General features: G+C 34.4%; 1 protein-coding gene across 3 annotated transcripts in view; it reads right to left on the reverse strand.

The window, feature by feature from the left end:
* CNTN1 (contactin 1) overlaps positions 1-22,179 on the reverse strand; it is a 346,709-nt gene that overhangs the window by 179,793 nt on the left and 144,737 nt on the right. The gene's annotated exons all lie outside the window — the stretch shown is intronic.

A 22,179-nucleotide genomic window follows, 5' to 3' on the forward strand; every position in this document is an offset into this window, starting at 1 on the left:
GCTTGTGGATTTTCAGATTGATAATTCTGCCATTTTCATTTCATTTCCTGAAAGTCAGAGTCAGGTTATGAAAAGTTGTCAAACAACATGCTAAATGTGAAATATCAACCCTCACTCTAAACTTTTCCCTGTTCAGAGCACCACATGAAGACTTCACTGGGTTTTATAGCGGCTTTCTAATGTTGGTAGTCCATTGAAGAAGGGAGTTTGAGAGTTGTATGCTGTTAACAATCATCTGCCCATGTACTGCCTAAAATACCATGATTGTTTATGAAAAGTATATTTAAAAAGCTACATGCAGTTTGGCTTGGGAAAAAAATAATTTCACATATCCAAAAATAAATAACATTTTACAAAGGAGGCAAAAGGTCTAAACTGAATATACAGAACACAGTTCCATTTTTCCCCAACTACAAATGTCTGATATGTGAAATTAGGTTCCTCAAATTTTACTTTCAAATCAGACCCGATTAATTGGAATTCAAATTGGGCAAAAGTTGGACAACATGGTATATAATAATCACCTACACAAGATCTATATGAATGAATGTGGTAATATCTATACACAATGCTATCAAACTAGTAACTGTGAAATTCTTAGCTATTTTTGATTTTCTGATTACCCTTTTTTTTTTATTAACATACAATGTATTATTTGTCCCAGGGGTACGGGACTGTGATTCATCAGTCTTACACAATTCACAGCACTTACCATAGCACATACCCTCCCCAGTGTCCATCACCTGGCCACCTCATCCCTCCCACCCTCCTCCCCTCCAGCAAACCTCAGCTTGTTTCCTCAGATTAAGTCTCTTACTATTCATCTTCCTCTCTGGTTTCATCTTGTTTCATTTTTCCCTCCCTTCCCCTAGGATCCTCTGTCTTAAATCTTAAATTCCTCATATCAGTGAGATCATATGATAATTGTGTTTCTCTAACTTATTTCACTTAGCATAATACCCTCTAGTTCCATCCACATCATTGCAAAGGGCAAGATTTCATTTTTTGATGGCTGCATAGTATTCCACTGTGTATATATACCTCATCTTCTTTATCTATTCATCTGTTGATGGACATCTAGGTTCTTACCATAGTTGGGCTATTGTGGACATTGCTGCTATAAACATTCAGGTGCACGTGCCCTTTTGGATCACTACATTTGTATCTTTAGGATAAATACCCAGCAGTGCAACTGCTGGGTCATAGGATAGCTCTATTAATGATCCATTTTTGTAAGAAAATGGCTATAGCCATGGTTTACAAAATAGAGGTCCCATAGGGTGCTTAAAAATGTTTAAGTGAAACCCAACCACATTATTTCTCAGACTTAAGTACATATTAAATAGATCTGTTAGGTATTTATTTTGGTGTAGGGGTGCCATGAATAAAACTGACTGAGATATTAAGGGTGATACAATTTTAAAAAGTTTGGGAACCTCTGGGCCATAGTATAACTCTAAATCATGTGTAACTATGAAAATATCTAATACTGAAATAGCTAATGGATCATCAAGCTCATCATCATCATCATCATCATCATCACCACCACCAACAACAATAGCTAATTAATCAACAAGTTCTACCAAGTTAACCTTGAAAAATTTTGCTCTTTCCATTTCAATTTATATAGATCAAATTCATATAATTTATAGCTATAGTATTTGGTCTTCCTGTGACCAGGCTTTCTTTCTTCCAATCCATTTCTATACTGCTGTCATATAACAATCTTAAATAAATGTTTGGGTTGATTTTATCTTCTAAAACCCACATTGCACTTGGTGTACTCTGTCTCTCTTTCTCTCCACATAATACAAAAAACTTTCCTTTGGGAAACAATCCTTCATCAATTCTTATTTATATGGATATGGGGAATAATACATAGGTTCTATGCCTAGCCAGTCATAAATTTAAATTATTGAATTATTTTATCAATAAGAGTTATGATTCAGGGATAGATTTGTGATCCACACCTGATAAATCTGCATAATTCTTTAGCCACATAATTGGCTCAATTTCAAGCACAAAATATAGTACCATTATTTGGAGTCAACAGAAATTTGTCTCTTTTTTTCTGGACATAATCCTAGGAGGATATAAGCCTAGAACTGAGGGAAAGTAACATATGGAGCCTAGGATTAAGAACAGAGTTCAGAGGAAGATAAAAACCCATTCCTTATATCATCTGTACTCTTGAGATATTCCCAAAGCCCTCCTTACTAAACTTTTCAGTGATTACTTTCTTCAGTCAGCTATAGCTGGGTTATCTAAAAATGATCAGCAAAGGAATTTTTAAGTGAGGCACAATCTTTCACTATGTCATTTACTTGCTTAAGAGTAAATTCTTTTTTGCCCAGAACCCCAATTGCAAATATCCTGTCTAGTAACTAAAATCTGTCTTTTCCAAAACTTTCACTTCTATATCATTTAAACAAAAATCTATTTGTACCCTACATTCAAACCAGGAGATTTAACACTACTGAAAAGATGGCTGTGCTTTACTTAATAAATTTATTTGTTTCTACTTAGGAAGAAAGGAAGAAATCTATCTATCCATAGAAACTCAGCAAAAGAGAATCCTCTTTCTAAAAAAAACTTCTTAAATCATTGAACTCACAATGATCTTTCAACCTCTAATAACTCGTTTGTACTAGATTTCTTGATACTCAATAAAGAGTTACTGAATGAATACGTATTCTTAGTATGTATCAGCTAAATAATTAGCCTTTTCTTTATTGCTACTCTGTCATATTTCTCTGTGGATAATATTTTGTTTATATTTATCACCCCAAGCAAACTCCTCCCAAAAAGAACACTTTGTATTATAATGCTCTATAGAGTAATATATTCCTTATAACAATCAACACCAAATTCCCTGAAATAAAGTATTATTATAGATATTTTTGTAATTTATATTTAGCTTACTCAATGTTAATTATTTTCATATAGCATATAATTATCACTAAGAACTACTTGCTTCTAAAGAGTTACCTATTTTTTAGTTGCCACAAATCTGTAAGTGTACAACAAACTATGAAATAAAGTTGTACTCAATCTAAAAGTCACAATATATGTAGGATTGATTATAGTGAAAAACTTATGTATCTCTATGATCTTCTTATCCTCTCTTATTACAGAAGATTGGATTTTACTCCTATACATTGGAAATCAAGAACAAGACTGGGAGGATTTTCTTATTCCAGACTTCAGTAAGTTTTTCAATTTCCTTCCTTGTTTCCCGACACATGTCTTGCTATTTTGTGGTGATAATATTAGTCCCTTCTTCAATCCTAATCTTCTCACTTCTTTCCTGATTTTACTCCTCTTGTTCCTAGCCTCTATCACTTGATTCATTTTGCATAACATGTAAGAAAGGACAGAGAAAAAGACAACCATTTGGGGTTCAGTTTAAAATGCTTCAATTAATTCCTTCTTGGGAATCACATGTCTTGTATTTCTTCAAGCAGCAAGATCTTTGTTGTTTTCTGATTTTTTTTTTAACTAAGTTAAGGGATTCTAGAGAACATATACCAAATAAATGGACTTTGCTTTATTGTAAGAAGGATATAGGAAAGTCTTCTGGAGTACTAGTAAATAAAATACTGATTAGATAATTACTCTTCCAAAAGAGATGCTGATGAGTATTCTGTAGGGAAAGGACAAACTGGGCTGTGTATAATATTTGATAAATGATTTAATATATGTAATTGAGGTCATCATAATACTCAAAATCTCAACTTGATGAACCATGACATTGATTTAGCTCTTGCACATGATCCACATCCAAGGCACAGCTTAGTTACTAATCAATCTCTTAATAAACCAAGGCAGGGAGATCTGACCTCACTGACCTTCAGACTCCCCAGTCATGTTAACTTTATTTGCATAATAGTATTAATTTTACATGGAATTCAAAAATTAGTCCAAAACATCTCACGAGAAGCTAAATAGTATAAACAAATCTAATTAACACTTGGAAAGTGCACTAAGCATGTCAAACTCCTGAAGATTAAAATGATCCTTTCCATTGAAAAGAAACATTTTCAAATATGTTTAGGTTCCTAACTTTGATTCTTTCACACAAACAAAAATTCTGGAGCAAAGACCAATGTTATATGAAATTTTACTTGAAAAATTACTGCAAGATGTTGTGGATACATTTGTTAATTCACTATGAGCCTATGTAATTGACCATATATACCATTTTGGGTGTTAACCTAGAACAATTACTGAATGCACAGTAGCAATTGCAAAACTCAAGGTATAAACTTTAAAAGTTGATGTAGAAAATGCTTACTAAATATCCCTGACAGAAGAGTTAAGATGGCAGAGGAATATTTGTCTTGTCACCCAAATATAGCTAGATAATTATCAAATCAATGGTTTGAGGATCCCTGGGTCATAAGAACAGGTGGTGTCTAAATGCTGCATTGTTCCCAAGGATAGGAGCATGGAAGATGGCTTGTAACAGTGGGTCTAGGTGCCAGCTTTTTGCTCTGTATTGCCATAAACTGAGAACTGCTGTGGGGTTGTGCAACTGCTTTGCTAGGAGGGGTTTAACAAATATCAGAAGCATGGTGAGACACTCCCTGGTAGAAAAGGTGGGGGTCCATGATGCAGGAGTCCCTAAAATTTGGAATTTTGAAACTCAGTCATGTGCCTGACATAAAAAAGCTTGAACACGGGCAGGATTAATACAGGGTTCTGATGGAAAGTGGGGAGACAAGAGTGATTGAATGCTCTTCTGTGAAGGCTCACTGAAGAATGGAGGGCACAAACTTCCAGCTCCAGGGCCAGAGAGAAGGATACTGCCGTATTCATCCCATCCATCAGTGTTAAAAGCTTTTAGGGAGCAACCTAGTGGAATCCAGAGCCATTTATACCAAACCTGCTTCCCTGTACACTGGAAGCACATATCCACTAGAGCAGGTCCTTCCCCCAGGAGACCAGCACAAACAACTCACTTGCACCAAGTTTATTGATCATAGAGGGCTACAAAGCTTTAGCTCTAGGGGAGAATAGTATCTAACCTCCTTTGTACTTTTATTCTTTATTTTTTATTGTTATTTTTTCTTCACTTTCTTTTTTTTCAATTTTTATTGATTTCTAAATTTTTATTTTTTATACTTTTTTTATTTTTTATACATTTTAATTTTATACAATTTAATTTTATACATTTTATACATAATTAATTTTTTTCCTTTCTTTCTTATTTTGGGATCTGTTTTTTTTTTTTTTTTTTAACAAGCAGACCAAAACACAGCTGGGATCTAATTTTTTGTTGTTGCTGTTATTATTGTCATTGTTATTGTTTTTTTGTTTGTTTTCTTTTTCTCTCTTCTTTTCTTTTCTGGATGAAATAACAAGATGGAAAAATTCACCCAAAAGAAAAAAATAGAAGACAGTACTCACAGCCATGGATTTAATCAATGCAGATATAAGTGAGATGTATGACTAGAATTTAGAACAACAAATTTAAAGACTAGCTGGTCTTGAAAAAGCATAGAATACTCTAGAGAATTGTTTACTGTAGAAATAAAAGAACTAAAATCTAGTCAGGCCAAAATTAAACATGCTACAACCAAGAGGCAGTTCCAAGGAGGCCACAAAAATGAGGATGGACAAAGCCAAGGAGTGAATCAGTGGTATAAAAGAAAAAATTATGTAAAATAATGTAAAAATTATGTAAAATAATGAAGCTGAAAAGAAGAAGTAAACAAAGTTATTAGAACACAAAGGTAGACTTAGGGAAATCTGAGATTCCATACAATGAAATAATATCCAAATCATAGGAGTCCCAGAAGAAGAAGAGCAGGAAAAGGGGGCAGAAGGTTTATTTTAACAAATAATAGGTAAGAACTTCCCTAATCTGGGAAAGGAAACAGGCATTCAAGTCCAAGAGACAGAGAGAACGCCCCTCAAAATCAACAAAAAAAGGTCAACATCGTGACATAACATAGTGAAACTTGAAAAATACAAAGATAAAGAGAGAATTCTGAAAGCAGCTCATGAGAAAAGGTGCTTAACCTGAAAGGGTAGACACATAAGGCTAGCAGCAGACCTGTCCACAGAGACCTAGCAGGCCACACAGGACTGGCATGATATATTCAACACACTAAATGGGAAAAACATGCATCCAAGAAGACTTTACCCAGCAAGGTTATCATTCAGAATAGAAGGAGAGATAAAGAGTTTCCAAGACAAACAACAACTGAAGTTGTTCATAAACACTAAAACTCCCATGCAAGAAATATTGACGGGGAGTCTTTGAGCAGAAAGTGAGGCCAAAAGTAAGAAAGACTAGAAAGAAAGAGAGACAATATAGGGAAACAGTGACTTCACAGGTAATACAATGGCACTAAATTCATATCCTTCAATAATTACTCTGAATGTTAATGGACTAAATGCTCCAATCAAAAGACATAGGGCATCAGAATGGATTAAAAAAAAAGAAGACCCACTGATATGCTACCTAAAAGAGACTCATTTTAGACCCAAAGACACCTCCAGACTAAAAGTGAGGGAGAGGTGAAGAACAACTTATCATGCTAATGGACATCAAAAGACAATTGGAGTAGCCATCCTTACATCAGACAAACTAGATATTATAAAATAGACACTATAATAAGAGATGAAGGAGGAATTATATCACAATAAAGGGGTCTATCTAACAAGAAGAGCCAACAATTTTAAGCATTTATGACCCTAATTTGGAAGCAGCCAAATATATAAATCAGTTAATAACAAAATTAAAGAAACTCTTTGATAATAATACAGTAATAGGAGGGGACTTTAACACTCCACTCACAGCAATAGACAGATCATCTAAACAGAAGATCAAGGAAATAAGGGCTTTGAATTACACACTGGACCAGATGTACTTAACAGAAATATTCAGAGCATTTCATACGAAAGCAGCAGAAAGGACATTCTTTTCAAGTGCATATGGGACATTCTCTAGAAGAGATCACATACTGGGTTACAAATCAGGACTCAACTGGTACAAAAAGACTGAGATCATACCATGCATATTTTCAGACCACAATATTACGAAACTTGAAGTCAACCACAAGAAAATATTTAGGAGGACCATAAATACAAGGAGGTTAAAGAATATCCTACTAAAGAATGAATGGGTCACCAGGAAATTAAAGAAGAATTTAAAAAACATATGGAAACAAATGAAAATGAAAACACAATAGTCCAAAAACTTTGGGATGTCACAAAGGTAGTCCTAAGAGGGGCAATACAACCTCAAGAAGCAAGAAAATTCTCAAATACTGAACCTAACCTTATACCTAAAGAGCTGGAAAAAGAACAGTAAATAAAGCCTAAATCCAGCAAAAAAGGGGAAATAATAAGGAGTAGTACAAAAATCAATGATACAGAAATTTTAAAAAAAGGTAGAACAGATAAACAAAACTAGTAGCTGGTTCTTTGAAATAATTAACAAGATTGATAACCTCCTAGCCAAACTTATCAAAAAGAAAAGAAAAAGGATGTGATAAATAAAATCATGAATGAAAGAGATCACAACCAACATTGCAGAAATATAATTATAAGAGAAATTTTTTGAGCAATTATATGCCAGTAAATTAGGAAAACTGGGAAGAAATGGATAAATTTCTAGAAATATATAAACTACCAAAACTGAAACAGGAAGAAACAGAAAATCTGCACAGGTTCATAACCAGCAAAGAAATTGAAGCAGTAATCAAAAATCTCCCAGCAAAGAGTCAAGGGCTGGATGGCTTCTCAGGAGAATTCTACCAAACATTTTTTTTTTTTTAATAAAGATTTTATGTTTGTATTTGTCAGAGAGAGAGAGGGAGAGAGCACAAGCAGGGGAAATGGTAGGCAGAGGGAGAAGCGGGCTTCTTGCTCCATAGTCCCAATGCAGAACTCGATGCCAGGACCCTGGGATCATGACCTGAGCCAAAGGCAGACACTTAACTGACTAAGCTACCTAGGCATCCCAACTACAAAACATTTAAATAAGAAATAGTGTCTCTTCTTCTGAAATCGTTCCAAAATCAGAAATAGAAGAAAAACTTACAAACTCATTCTATGAGGCCGGCATTACCTTGATCCCCAAACCAGACAGACACCACTAAAAACAAGAATTACAGGTCACAGATGCAAAAATTCTCAGCAAGACACTAGGTAATCGAATCCAACAGTATAGTAAAAGGATTACTGGGGTGTCTGTGTGGCTCAGACAGTTGAGGATCTGCCTTTGGCTCAGGTCATGATCGCCAGGTCCTGGGATTGAGCCCCATTTTGGGCACCCAGCTCAGCAGGGAGTCTGCTTCTCCCTCTTCTTCTGCCTCTCCCCCCACTTGTGTACTCTCTTTCTTTCTAATGAACAAATAAAGTCTTTAAAAAAAAAAAGGATTATTTACAACATCCACATGGGATTTATTCCTCAGCTACAAGGGTGGTTCAACATCCGTAAATCAATCAACATGATATATCACATTAATAAAAGAAAGGATAAGAACCATATGACCCTCTCAATAGATGCATAAAAAGTATTTGACAAAAAATCATTTTTTCTTGATAAAAACCCCCAACAAAGTAGGAGTAGAGGGAACATATTTCAACATCCAAAAGGCATATAGGGAAGACCCACAGGTAAGATGATCCTCAGTGGGAAAAAACAGACATTTCCCCCTAAGATCAGGAACATGAAAGGGATGTATATTCTTACCACTGTTGTTCAACATAGTACTGGAAGTTCTAGCTCAACAATCAGAAACCCCCAAAAGAAAAAGAAAGGAAGAAAAGGAAGAAAAAAAAAAAAGAGGCATCTAAAACAGCAAAGAAGTCAAACTTTCATTCTTCACAGATAACATGATACTCTATGTAGAAAACCCAAAAGACTCCACTGAAAAATGGCTAGAATTGATATAGAAATTCAGCAGAGTCTCAGGATATAAAATCAATGCACAGAAGTCTGTTGAATTTCTATACACCGATAATGAAGCAACAGAAAGAGAAATCAAGTAATGAATCCCATTTACAATTGCATTGAAACCCATAAGATACCTAGGAATAAACCTAACCAAAGAGGTAAAAGGCCTGTACTCTGGAAACTATAAAAACCTTGTGAAGAAAATTGAAGAGGACACAAATGGAAAAATATTCCATACTCACGGATTGGAAGAAAAAATATTGTTAAAATGTCTATACTACCCAAAGCAAACTACATATTCCAAGCAATCCTTATCAAAATACCACCAACGCTTTTCAAAGAGCTAGAGAAAACAATCCTGAAATTTGTGTGGAACCACAAAAGACCCCAAATAGCCAAAGCAATCCTGAAAAAGCAAAGCTGAAGGCATCACAATTCCAGACTTCAAGCTACATTTCAAAGCTGTAGGTACTCTCACAAAAACAGACACGTAGATCAATGGAACAGAATAGAGAGCCCAGAAATGGACCCTCAACTCTATGGTCAACTAATCTTCCACAAAGCAGGAAAGAATATCCATTGGAAAAAAGACAGCCTCTTCAACAAATGGTGTTGGGAAAATTGGACAGCTACATGCAGAAGAATGGACCTAGACCACTTTCTTATATCATACAGAAAAATAAATTCAAAATGGATGAAAGACCTAAATGTGAGACAGGAATCCATCAAAATCCTAGAGGAGGACACAGGCAGCAACCTCTGTGACCTTGGCCGCAGCACCTTCTTGATAGACACATTTCCAGAAGCAAGGGAAGCAAAAGCAAAAATGAACTATTGGGATTTCATCAGGATAAAAAGCTTCTGCACAGCAAACGAAAGAGTTAACAAAACTAAAAGGCAACCTATGGAATGGGAGAAATATTTGCAAATGACATATCTGGCAAAGAGTTAATATATAAAATTTGTAAAGAATTTACTAAACTCAACACCCCAAAAATAAAAAATCCAATTAAGAAATAGGCAGAATACATGGACAGACATTTCTTCAAAGAAGACATCCAAATGGCCAACAGACACATGAGAAAAATACTCAACATCACTCAGCATCAGGGAAAAACAAGTCAAAACCACAATGAGTTATTAACTCACACCTGTCAGAATGCCTAAAACAACACGGGAAACAACAGATGTTGGCAAGGATGCAGAGAAAGGGGAACCCTCTTACACTGTTGGTGGGAATGAAAACTAATGCAGGCACTCTCTAAAACAGTATGGAGGCTCTTCAAAAAATTAAAAATAAAACTACTCTCTGATCTAGCAATAGCACTACTAGGTATTTATCCAAAGCATATTAAAATAGTGATTCAAAAGGGGCACATGCACCCCAATGTTTATAGTAACAATGTCCACAATAGCCAAAGTATGGAAAGAGCCCAGATGTCCATCAATGGATGAACAGATAATGAAGATGTGGTATACATATGTATATCCACAATGGAATATTACTCAGCCATCAAAAAGACTAAAATCTTGCCACTTGCAGTGACATAAATAGAACTGAAGTATATTATGCTAAGCAAAATAAGTCAGTCAGAGAAAGACAAATACCATATGATTTCACTCATATGTGGAATTTAAGAAACAAAACAGATGAATATAGGGGAAGTGAAGGAAAAATAAAATAAGATAAAAACAGAGAGGGAGGAAAACCATAAGAGACTTTTAACTATAAGGAACAAACAATGTTACTGGAGGGGTATGGAGTGGGGGGATGGAGTAACTGGGCAATGGAGCAACTGGGCGTTAAGGAAGGCACTTGATGTAATGAGTAGTGGGTGTTATAATCTACTGATGAATCACTAAATTCTAGCCCTGAAAATAATAATACACTATACGTTAACTAACTTGAATTTAATAAAGTAAAACAAAATGAAATAAATAAAAAAATAAAATAATAAAATAAAAATCCCTGAACTTCAGTGAGTCCACTGTGGGAGAATTAAATGTAAGTGTTATGTTAGACATAATGGCACATTGGCAGTGGTGAAGGCTGTTGAAGAGAAAACATGCCAATATGTTCAAAGAAGGTCACAAAATAAGAAAGCTCACATCCACAATTATCTTGGTGAAATTCAGTTTTTACAGCAAATCAAAAGCAGATGACTAATCATGATAGAAAATGAAAGCACACTTGAATTTTAGGTTTCAAAACATTTTACACAGTTCAAATTTATCTAGGCTAAATTTTAAACACAATAATGAATAGAGGCAATCATATTGGATTTACCAGTTCCTTTACAAATATACTAAACTCATGAAAATGATATTATCATAAAGGTCTTTTATCAGAATTTGTTAAAAGAAGAAAATGATATGTATCTTACAGCTATACAATTATACTCCTGTCTTGAGGAAGCAGAAAAATCTCTCATTGCAACAGGTGGGAAAAAAGAAAAGCTGATAACTAACATATGATCAGCATATGTATTGAATAGAAAATATTTTGGTATACAAATAAACAGTAAAATATATTAATAACTCTATTGGAGTTTTTTTATTTCTGTGATGATAATTATATTTGCCTTACAAAAGCATTATGCTGTATTTAAAAACTTTGAAAATAAAGGTGGCCACATTGATAGTTTAGTTCCACTTCTAGTAAAGAAGACACATTATTCTCGGATGTGAATATCATTCGATACTAGTTGATTAAAATTTCCATGACATTCTATAAAGTTTAAATGTAACTTTATATCCAGTTTACTCTACAAAGTGTTTTTTTTCAAAGCACTTTCGTTACTTTGATTTCAAGTCAATGAACATAACATTACTAAAATACACTTTTTAAAATTTGATTCCAGAAGACTACAAAAATGCTTAAGCATTTGAGGGTTTTTTTCCCCTTTCACATGCTGTGTCTAAAAAACAAAGCTAATAAAATGGATGCATAGAGGCATCAATCCTAGAAAACTTATATGCATCAAAGATTAGAAAACCTTAAACAATAAGTTTGTTTTTATGAAATAATGTTAGCAATATTTAACTGCGGCTATTTCATGTTTTCCAAAGTCTTAGAAATAACATTCATATCGTCAATAACATCAATAACAAGTGATGCCTCGGTGGCTCTGCTGGTTGTGTCTGCTGCCTTTGACTCAAGTCATGATCCCAGGGTCCTGGGATTGAGTCCCTATTCTGGCTCCTTGCTCAGCACGGAGTCTGCTTCTCCCTCTGCCTTCTGCTTCCCCTGCTTGTGCTCTCTCTCTCTCTGACAAATAAATAAAATAAAACCTTTAAAAAAGAAAGAAAGAAAGAAAGAAAGAAAGAACGAACTTTTGTACCCAAAATTTAAAGTTTGGAGATAAAAATCACTATTAGCCTAAAAAATATGTATTTTTACCCTGAGAGAGACATTTTTACCTTCAAGTTTGATCATAGGAAGAGGTGTTTTAACATAATTTCCTTAAAATTCAAGAGTAAGAATGTCTGCTTCTACTCTTTCTATTCAGTATTATACTTGAACCCTGTATAACAAGGTCAGAAAAATTAATATAAAGGACAGAAAAATTTCACTATGAAATTTCACAGACAATATGATTGCCTAAACAGAAAACATAAAAGACAAATCACAAATTAAAGCTATTAATAGCACAGCAATTTTCTTCACATAAGGAACACCTGGGTGACTCAGTCAGTTAAGCCTCAGTCTGCCGTCAGCTCAGATCATGATCCCAGGGTCCTGGAATCAAGCCCGGTCGGTATCAGGCTCCCTGTTCAGTGAGAGTCTGCTTCTCTCTCTGCCTGCCACTCCCTCTGCTTGTGTTCTCTCTTCCTCTCTCTGACAAATAAATAAATAAAAATCTTAGGGCACCTGGGTGGCTCAGTGGGTTAAGCCTCTGCCTTCAGCTCAGGTCATGATCTCAGGGTCCTGAGATGGTGCCCTGCATCGGGCTCTCTGCTTGGCAGGTAGCCTGCTTCCCCCTCTCTCTCTGCCTGCCTCTCTGCCTACTTGTGATCTCTCTCTCTCTCTGTCAAATAAATAAATAAAATCTTTTAAAAAATCTTTATTAAAATATTTTTCTCATATAAGATTAATTCTAAAAATCAGTTGCAGTCCTACAACAAGGAGAAAACAGTTAAAATATGATTTTAAAAATATCTACATTAGCAACAAAACTATTAGACATTTAGGAAAAATTTTCACAAAAGTAGTATGAAACCCTTCTGAAGGAAATTGCAAAATTTATAAGACTTTGAAGAATTGCTAATTTAATGAAGAAATATTGTTAAATGTCCAAGAATAAGAAAACTCAATATATTAAAGATTTCAGTTTGCTCCCAAATTGATCTATAAACCAATACAATTCCTGTCAAAATACCAACAGAGTTTGATAGGGAATTTAATAAGATGATTTTAAAACTTATGTTGAAGAGCAAATAACCAAGAATAATCAAGACAATTTAAAAAAAGAAATAGGTGGGGTCCTTACTTCAGCAGATCCATGATTTATTATAATATTACAATAACAAAGACAGTTTAATAACAATTGCAGGTTGGAACAACAAATCACTGGATCAATATAGAAAGTCTAGAAACAGACCCACCATACAAGGAGAACAGATAAATGATAGAAATAGCCCTGTAAGTACTAGGGGAGGATCGATTATTTAATAAGTGGGAGCTGGAACAACTGATTATCCAACCAGCGATGACTCTGCCCTCACATTAATTTTAAGTTTAGTAAAGAAAATAATTTGTAGCCCAAAACTTTTAGAAAAAAAAGAAAAAAGAAATATATTTATGGCATCATGATGGGACATAATTTCTTCAAAAAATAAAAGCACAAATTACAATGGAAAGGGTTTATAAATTTGGCTATATTAAAAAAAACTTTTTATTCATCAAAAGACACCATAAACAAAGTAAAACATCAATCTAGAACTCAAGGGAACCTCTTTGTGATTCACATAACTACCAAAGTTTTATGTCCAGAATATGCTGAAAAAAGCCATACTAATCAATAAAGAAAAAGACGAAAGAGGAAAAAATTAGAAAAGTAAGCAGAGATTTTGACCAGGCAACTGAAAGATGGAAACTGCAAGGTCGATCAATGTTTAGAAAGTTGATTAATCTCCCTGGTAAATAGGAACAAGTAAAACAAAACCATAATAAAATGTCCTTAAAGTCCATCAATTTGCAAACATTTAAAGATTTTTAAAATACTAAGTGATGGTGAGAAAAGAGCAACACACTCACTTAGGAAACTAAATTGTTACTGATTTTATAAGCCAGTTTGCCAAAAATCTGTTGAAGTTGAAAATTCATATGCCGTATGTCCCAGAATTGCCACTCCTTGGTATAAACCCTAGCACTATGATACTTAAATTATAAGGGCTCTAAAAATACAGGAAGTTAAAAAACTAAACACGCAACTACAATATGACCCAGCAATTGCCTTCCTGGACATATGTCCCAGAGAAATACAAACACAAGTTCAAACAAACACTTAAAAATAAATATTCATAGCAGTTTTATATGTAATAGCCAAAAAAGTGGAAATAGTCAAAATATTCTTCTGCAGGTGAATTATGAAGCAAACTGTGGTACATCTATACCATGAAATACCACTAGCGATAAAATGGAACAATTTATACACACAACAACTTAGATGAATCTTCAGAGAATTATGCTAAATGAAAAAAAGTCAATCCCCTAAATTTACACACCATAGAAGTCCATTTACATAATATTCTTGAAATGACAAAATTATAGAAATGGAAAAGAGATTAGTGGTTGCCAGAGTTTGAGAAGAGAATCAGTAGGAGGGAAATGGATGTGGGTATAAGAGGGATCCTTGTGGTGATAGAAATGTTCTGTATCTTGACTATATTAATGTTGATCCTGGTTGTAGTATTGTATTATGGTTTTGCAAGACATTATCACTGGGAGAAAATGGGTAAATGGGACTGCTCTGTATTATTTTTCACAACTGCATGTCACTTTAAAATTGCCTCAAAATAAAAAGTTTAATTAAAAACAAGATTGGGGTGCCTGGGTGGTTCAGTTGGCTGAGCATATTTGTAGAGGATAGGGAAGAGTAGAAAAATTTGGAAGGACTAAATTTAGGTTTTAGTTTTGTACAGACATAGCATTTAAAAACATACTGGTATATTTTTAAATTGTATTATGTTTTTAAAGCGAGATTCTTGGCCAAGTATCCTAGAATCCACAAAGATAGAGTGATTTATATAATCATATATGTCCTTTGACCTAAAACACCAAAATTTAGCATGAATGTTTGGTAGCAGCAAGGACAAATTGCTAAGTTTTCTGTGTTCTGGTTTAAAAAATATTCTTAGAATCAAGCCAAAGTAGAGAGTTTGCAACATATTTTAAAGTACATGCATTATAATGGAAGCTTAAGCAAGGAAAGTTCTATCAAAGTTGCATTTAATAAATTAGAGGATTCTAGTAATCTAGGTGTTAGGTAACACTTGGAAATTTATCTCCCCTCTCAGAATAAGTTTATGTATCTGTTAAAAAGTGACAACAGTACTAGACTCATAAGGTTGTTGTGAGGATGCATTAAGACAATGCATATAAAATCCCTAGTGCACATAACATTAACTATATTATATTATTATTACATTATTATTTCCTAACTGCCAACTGAATATCAGATAAATTTCACCAATACCACTAAGACGTCTATATAACCGGAAATACTCAAGATAGAACAAAAGAGTCACAATGGATGATTTCTGAGGTAACTTCAAGAAATGGGCCCAGACAAACTGAAAATACTTTTTCACTATTCCATCTCAAAAAGTATCCGACCATAATCAGTGATGGACAAAGAACAAACACAAATACACAATACAAAAAAAGAAAAATACCTCTCATCTATAGGAAGTCACTCATTAAACCATATTTTTTCTATGTCTGAATTTTTGCTCCTCCTGGGTGGCAAAAAAAAAATGCTTGAAATTTCTGTGTTAATCCACCATCAACAACAACCCCCAGTCAAAGAAAAATAGTGGATGAGCATTCGGATTATTTTAGAACGATGCAAGTTGGTCCGACTCAGTCCATTAAACTCAATAATTTTCACCAAATTGATTCTATTCTGTTTTGGCAATATAAAATGTAAAACATCACCTTAAAATTTTACATAAAATATTTTAACTTCTCACTCCTCTCTCATTGGGGATCACTCATAGGATGGAATTATCATTCACTCAGTTGATCAGACATAAAAACTAGAGATTATTATTGATTACCTCCTACTCTTCTTTGATATTTTCTCTCCAAGTCTTCAGACTCTAGCTTCAGAATATCCTAAATACAACATTTTGCCCCGTATCTTCTGCTAAGATCCTTATCCAACTCCCTCCCTTAACTGGCTTCCCTCTGGTGTACTCTCCATAAAATTGCTAGGGTAATCTTTTCAAAAAAGGTAAGCAAAGGGGCACCTGGGTGGCTCAGTCATTAATTAAGTGTTTGCCTTTGGCTCAGGGTCCTGGGATCTAACCCTGCATTGGGCTCTCTGCTCTATGGGAAGCCTGCTTCTCTCTCTCCCACTCCCCCTGCTTGTCTTCCCTCTCTGTCAAATAAATAAATAAAATCTTCAAAAAAAAAAAAGGTAAGCAAAGATTAACTAATTAATTAGCTAATTAATTAATTTAAAAAGGTAAGCTGTATTCCTCCCTCCCTAGAATCAGACAACAAATGTTCATCTCAACCAGGCTTCTTATAAGGCTCAGAGGACTCAACCTATCTTAGCTCTAATCTATTCCCAGAACAGAACACTTAACATCTTCCCCTGTGTCCTTATCCTCCCAGCTTCTTTTCCTCCCTTGGACAGATCCAAGTGCTTCTTCAGGGTCTTCCCACTAGTATGTAATCTACTCCTAGTAAAGAATTGTCTTTTATGGTAACAAGTAGAAATATGAGTGAAGATTAGTCAGTCAAGACTATAAATTATTATGAGACCTTGCTTTATGCTTTGTGGCTTCCCAGGATCCTTGCTTTACTACTTCCCCCTGAGAGACTGACCACAAATTTTAGGTATGCCTCAGTAAATAGTTGTGCATCTACTCACCTGGACCCTTAGCTGCTTGTTTGCGAGTTCTGTGTAACCTAACACAAAAATATCCCTAAACCCAGAATGTCATAGTTCTCTTTATCCATTCGACTCAGAACAACCCCTTATAATCTGACCAAGCTCAATGATATTAAGATGTTTACTTATGTTTGTGTGTGTGTGTGTATCATCTATACAACCAGCTAATAAGCTTCTTTGGATCAGGAATTGTGTCTCAAAAACTTCAGGCATTCTTTCACCCGTTGTATCCCTGCTATCGCATCCATCATAGTATGTTCTCAATATATACTGACGAAAATTTGATTTATTAATTTACTACCCTTCAAAAATGATGCCCAGAATCTAGAAATACTAGTTTTACAAATGCCCATCTATGATCTGTCGGATTGATTGTGGAACAATAATTACCTCACACCAAGAAATGGAAGTTGAAAGACATTTGATGATTGGAGGGCCAACCTTAAGAACTTAAACTAATTCCAAATTCTCCTAGACTGAAAATTAAATTAATGTACATATTACACTATTATGCTCTAAGAATTGAGAAAGGAATCTCTAGTAAAATAGCATGTTAGACAAAGTGTAATCATTTTTGCTATAATAAATGGATTCTGCCTTGTATAGTTCCTTCTGTCTATAATGTTATTTTATTTTAATTTCTTTTTGTCTTATTCCTTGAATAATTACAATGGGATATATATATTTTACATGAGAAAAAAATAACCATTGTCTTCAAAGTATATAATAGTATTTGCAGTTCAAGATAATGACCTTTCCATTCCAGTATCTTCCCTAAGGAACAAAATAATTACTGGCAGTTCATTTTTATTTAGTTTGAAAACCATGATAACAGTATGAAATGAAAAACCAGTATAGGTTTTTCAATAGTTTAGCATAATAATAAACATCACTAATTAAGAAACGATACAAAATATTTTCTAGAAATACATTTCTATGGTTCATTCTGATTGATTATAATAATGTAAGTATATGCAAATGCAATGCAATGGTAGATTTAATTTTAATATCCTCTTATTTAGATTTTTTTCAATATTTGAATGTCCCAAGATCAAATCTTATAGAATATCACTTAAATTATGCATTATATAAAATACTCATAAAATATAACATCTTATTCAAAATTATCTAAAAATCATAAATTTAATCAGAAAGCTTTTTGATTAATCAGTCAATCAATCAATCAAGGGTTTTTTTTTTAACATAATATGGACCTTAATGTTTTTGGGAGGAATCTAAAATAAACAATGATACGTTAGTAGTAAAATCTCTAAATAGTAAGTAATCTCAAGATCTACAACTCAAGCAAAACTGGGAATTGGTTTGAGTTTTATTCATTTGGCAACTTTTTCTTTTGTTAAATATTTTGTCTATTTCAGAAAGAGAAAGAGTACAAGCAGAGGGGAGCAGCAGGCAGAGGGAGAAGCAGGCTCCCCACAGAGCAAGGAGCCCTACACAGCACTCAAATCCCGGACCCCAGGATCACAACCCAAGCCGAAGGCAGACTCTTAACTGACTGAGCCACCCAGGCATCGCTTGGCAACTTTTTCTTAAGCATTCCAAAATAAAACTAGTAGTGGAGGTTCATGAGATTCCAGCTGCTGGTAAAAGACAACGCATTTGATCTCAATCCATATGGAATCTATAATCTACTGAGATGTACAGACAAATAAATGACAACAACCAACAACACATGTGTAGGCTACAAGGCATGAAATGCAGGCAGTGAAGACCAGTGGCAGCATAAAAATAAAACAGACAAGAACATGTACAAAAGCATCACAAGAAGCAAAGTACACAAATTTTAGAGATGAAAGTAGTTCCAAGAGGGTGATGCAGAGTGCAGTCCTGGTAGGGATTGGAGGTGAGGAGTAGAGATGCTACTGCAGAGGCCAGTGTTTGATTTCAGCATCTTTATACTACCCTTTTTGTGGGTTTTATACAAAGTATCACGGTCATTGTACTTCAGGCAGTCTGGGTTTTTGATTCTTTGTCATATAGGTAGGTATCTAGTCAACTTAAACATCTGCTATCATTTTTCAGTATTGTCCAACTGCACAGTGATTTCCAACCTACGGAATGTGGGCCATGAGAGTAACAGAGATAATTGTAATACATCCAAGACTCAACATGAATATCAAACTGTACTATAAATTATATAAATAAAAGTAAAATTTTTATCATAAAAGTGGCCTTAAACTTTTCTTCATATGGCCAAAGAATTTATGTCACTGTTTTTCTCTTCCCTGTATACTCATTTCTAATGAAAATATAATGATTTATGTTCCATTCTTCAGAACTTGTGGGGATGCTGGCTAGTACTCATCTGTGCTCTTGTGATAACAGATCATGATGGTTTCAATGACTATTATTTCCACTTGGCATCTTAAAGATTTGAACAGAGGTTTTCAAGACAAAATTACTTAACTAAAAACAGTGACCTACTAAATGTGAAATTGGAACACGGCTAAAGATATATGGGAGACACAATAACCTAAAACAAAAACTCTATTAAGTAAATGACTACCTTTTTATTCTGCCATAGCTTATAAAACTTTTTAAGGTCAGATATGGCCATTCGTATGGGTAGATCCGTAGTACCTAGCATAGTGCTTTATGCAAAGAGACTCAAAGAATAAATTAATCGGCCGATTATAAACAGCCAATGACATAATTCCAGTTAGATAAATTATTTTATAATTCACTTACTATCTTTTTGAGAATTCACTAGTACTAATAATAAACATTCACTATGATCTAAGTTTTCTACATAATTAACTTTTTTTTTTAAGATTTTATTTATTGTCAGAGAGATAGAGAGAGTACAGGCAGGCAGAGTGGCAGGCAGAGGCAGAGGGAGAAGCAGGATCCCTGCGGAGCAAGGAGCCTGATGTGGGACTCGATCCCAGGACCCCGAGATCATGACCTGAGCTGAAGGCAGCTGCTTAACCGACTGAGCCACCCAGGCATTCACATAATTAACTTTCTTAATCCTTACAACAAATGAACAAGAAAGAGAGTAGGATCCTTTAGAAGATATTAATGCTGGGGATAAAGGGATAACAAAACATTTATTCTAGAAGCATGTAACAAATAATACAAACCAGAGAAAAGTCAGAAAGTTTAACCAGTAAAAATACATGAATATATTTATAATTTCATCGACATTTCTTTGATAGACTAAAAAAAAGTTCTACCAAAAGTAATGACATGCTCCATGTAGTTGGTTACACTGTCCTCACACTTGGGTTTTCACTTATACAACATTTCCATTCTCCCCGAATTTTACCCTGATATATATTAGAAATTAGATTTAAACCATCAATTTTTAAAATGCAGGTCAATTTTTGGCTACTTGAATACCCCAGGCCTATTAATTATATGAATTAAATTATAGATTTCTCAATATTGATTTATCCTTCCTAACTTTAAGAAATGAGTTTGAATTAGATGTGGTTAGAAATGGTCCTCATATTCTGTTTTGATTGACTGATATGTGGAAATATCTCCATGTGTACTGGCATATTTATGAGTCAAAGCACAGAAAATATTGAAATAGTTGAATTGTTTTAAAATATTTAGAGACAGATGGTTTCTTTGTCCATTTGGGCTGCTGTAACAATAGCATAGACTAGTTAGCTTTTATTTGATTTTATTATTTTTTATTTTTATTTTTTTAAAGATTTTATTTATTTACTTGATAGACAGAGATCACAAGTAGGCAGAGAGGCAGGCAGAGAGGGAGGGGAAAGCAGGCTCCCTGCTGAGCAGAGAGAGCCCAATGTGGGACTCGATCCCAGGACCCTAGAATCATGAACTGAGCCGAAGGCAGAGGCTTTAACCCACTGAGCCACCCAGGCGCCCCAACTAATTAGCTTTTAAACAATAGAGATATACTTCTCATAATTCTGGAGGCTGGAAAGTCCAATATCGGAGCACTGGAAGATTTGGTATCTAGTGAAGGACCATTTCCTGATTCAATGATACAGGTCTTTTTAGTGTGTCCTCACATGGGAGAAGGGTGAAGAAAGTTTTCTGGGGCCTCTTTTCTATGGGCATTAACCCCATAAGTGCTCCATCACTGGAACCTAATCATCTACCAAAGGCCCCACCTCCAAATACCATCACATTGGGTGTTAGATTTTAACATACGAATTTTGAAAGGAAACACACATTCAGTCGATAGCAGATAGATTATCACACGAGAGAAAAGGAAAGGTTTTAAAAAGTTACCTTAACTTTTCCATATATAAGTTACACACTCTACACAAAGGAAATACAATTTTCCAATTGATTTTTTCATGGTTCAGCATGTCAGTGATAGTTGCTAAAGCCTATAGCCTCACGATAATAGAGATTAAAAATCATTTATGTCAGTAAGCACCTGTGTTTAATCAGGGGGCTCTAAATAAGACATTACTATGAGAGGAAGTTGGGGTAGATAACTTTTAACATTCTTTCAAAGAGCAGTAATCATAGAAATAGACATACTTATAATCCCATTTCATAAACTGGATCACAAGTGGGGTACCTGGGTGGTTCAGTTGATTAAACATCCCACTTTTGATTTCAGCTCAGGTCATGATCAGTGTCTTGAGGTCGAGCCCAGAGTCAATCTCTCCACTCAGTGTGAAGTCTGCTTGAGATTCCCTTTCTTCCTCTGCCTCTGCCCCTTCCCCCACTGCTTGCAATAAATAAATAAATAAAATCTTTTTTTTTTTAAAGCAGAATCATAAGCTTTGTTTTGAAACATACTTATAAATTGAAAATGTCTGTCCCAATTAAAATCCTAATGGCTTCTGTATTAAGGAAAGTTAGCATTCAAATGGCAAACTAGTTCTAATAAAAACAATTTCCATGGGGATGATTACTTTCATTTATTGAGATAAAGATCTTATGTACTATGAGAAAGGAATCACATGAGACATGAAAACAAACAAAAGGAAGAGGAGCCATCGTTGCAAGAAGAAATAGAATCTAAAAAAAATCTTAGTAAGTTGTGGCTTTTTATCAATGAAACTTTTAATTTCTCAAAGCAAATATTTTTTCCAGTAGTTTTCAACAAAAGCAAAATTACAAATTACAACAGGTCCCATAGTAATATCCAAAGCTAAGATGTAATTCAAAGGTGTTTTCATTCATACT

Source organism: Lontra canadensis, unplaced genomic scaffold, assembly GCF_010015895.1.
Source record: "Lontra canadensis isolate GAN:19392208 unplaced genomic scaffold, GSC_riverotter_1.0 scaffold59, whole genome shotgun sequence".
Lineage (NCBI taxonomy): Eukaryota > Metazoa > Chordata > Mammalia > Carnivora > Mustelidae > Lontra > Lontra canadensis.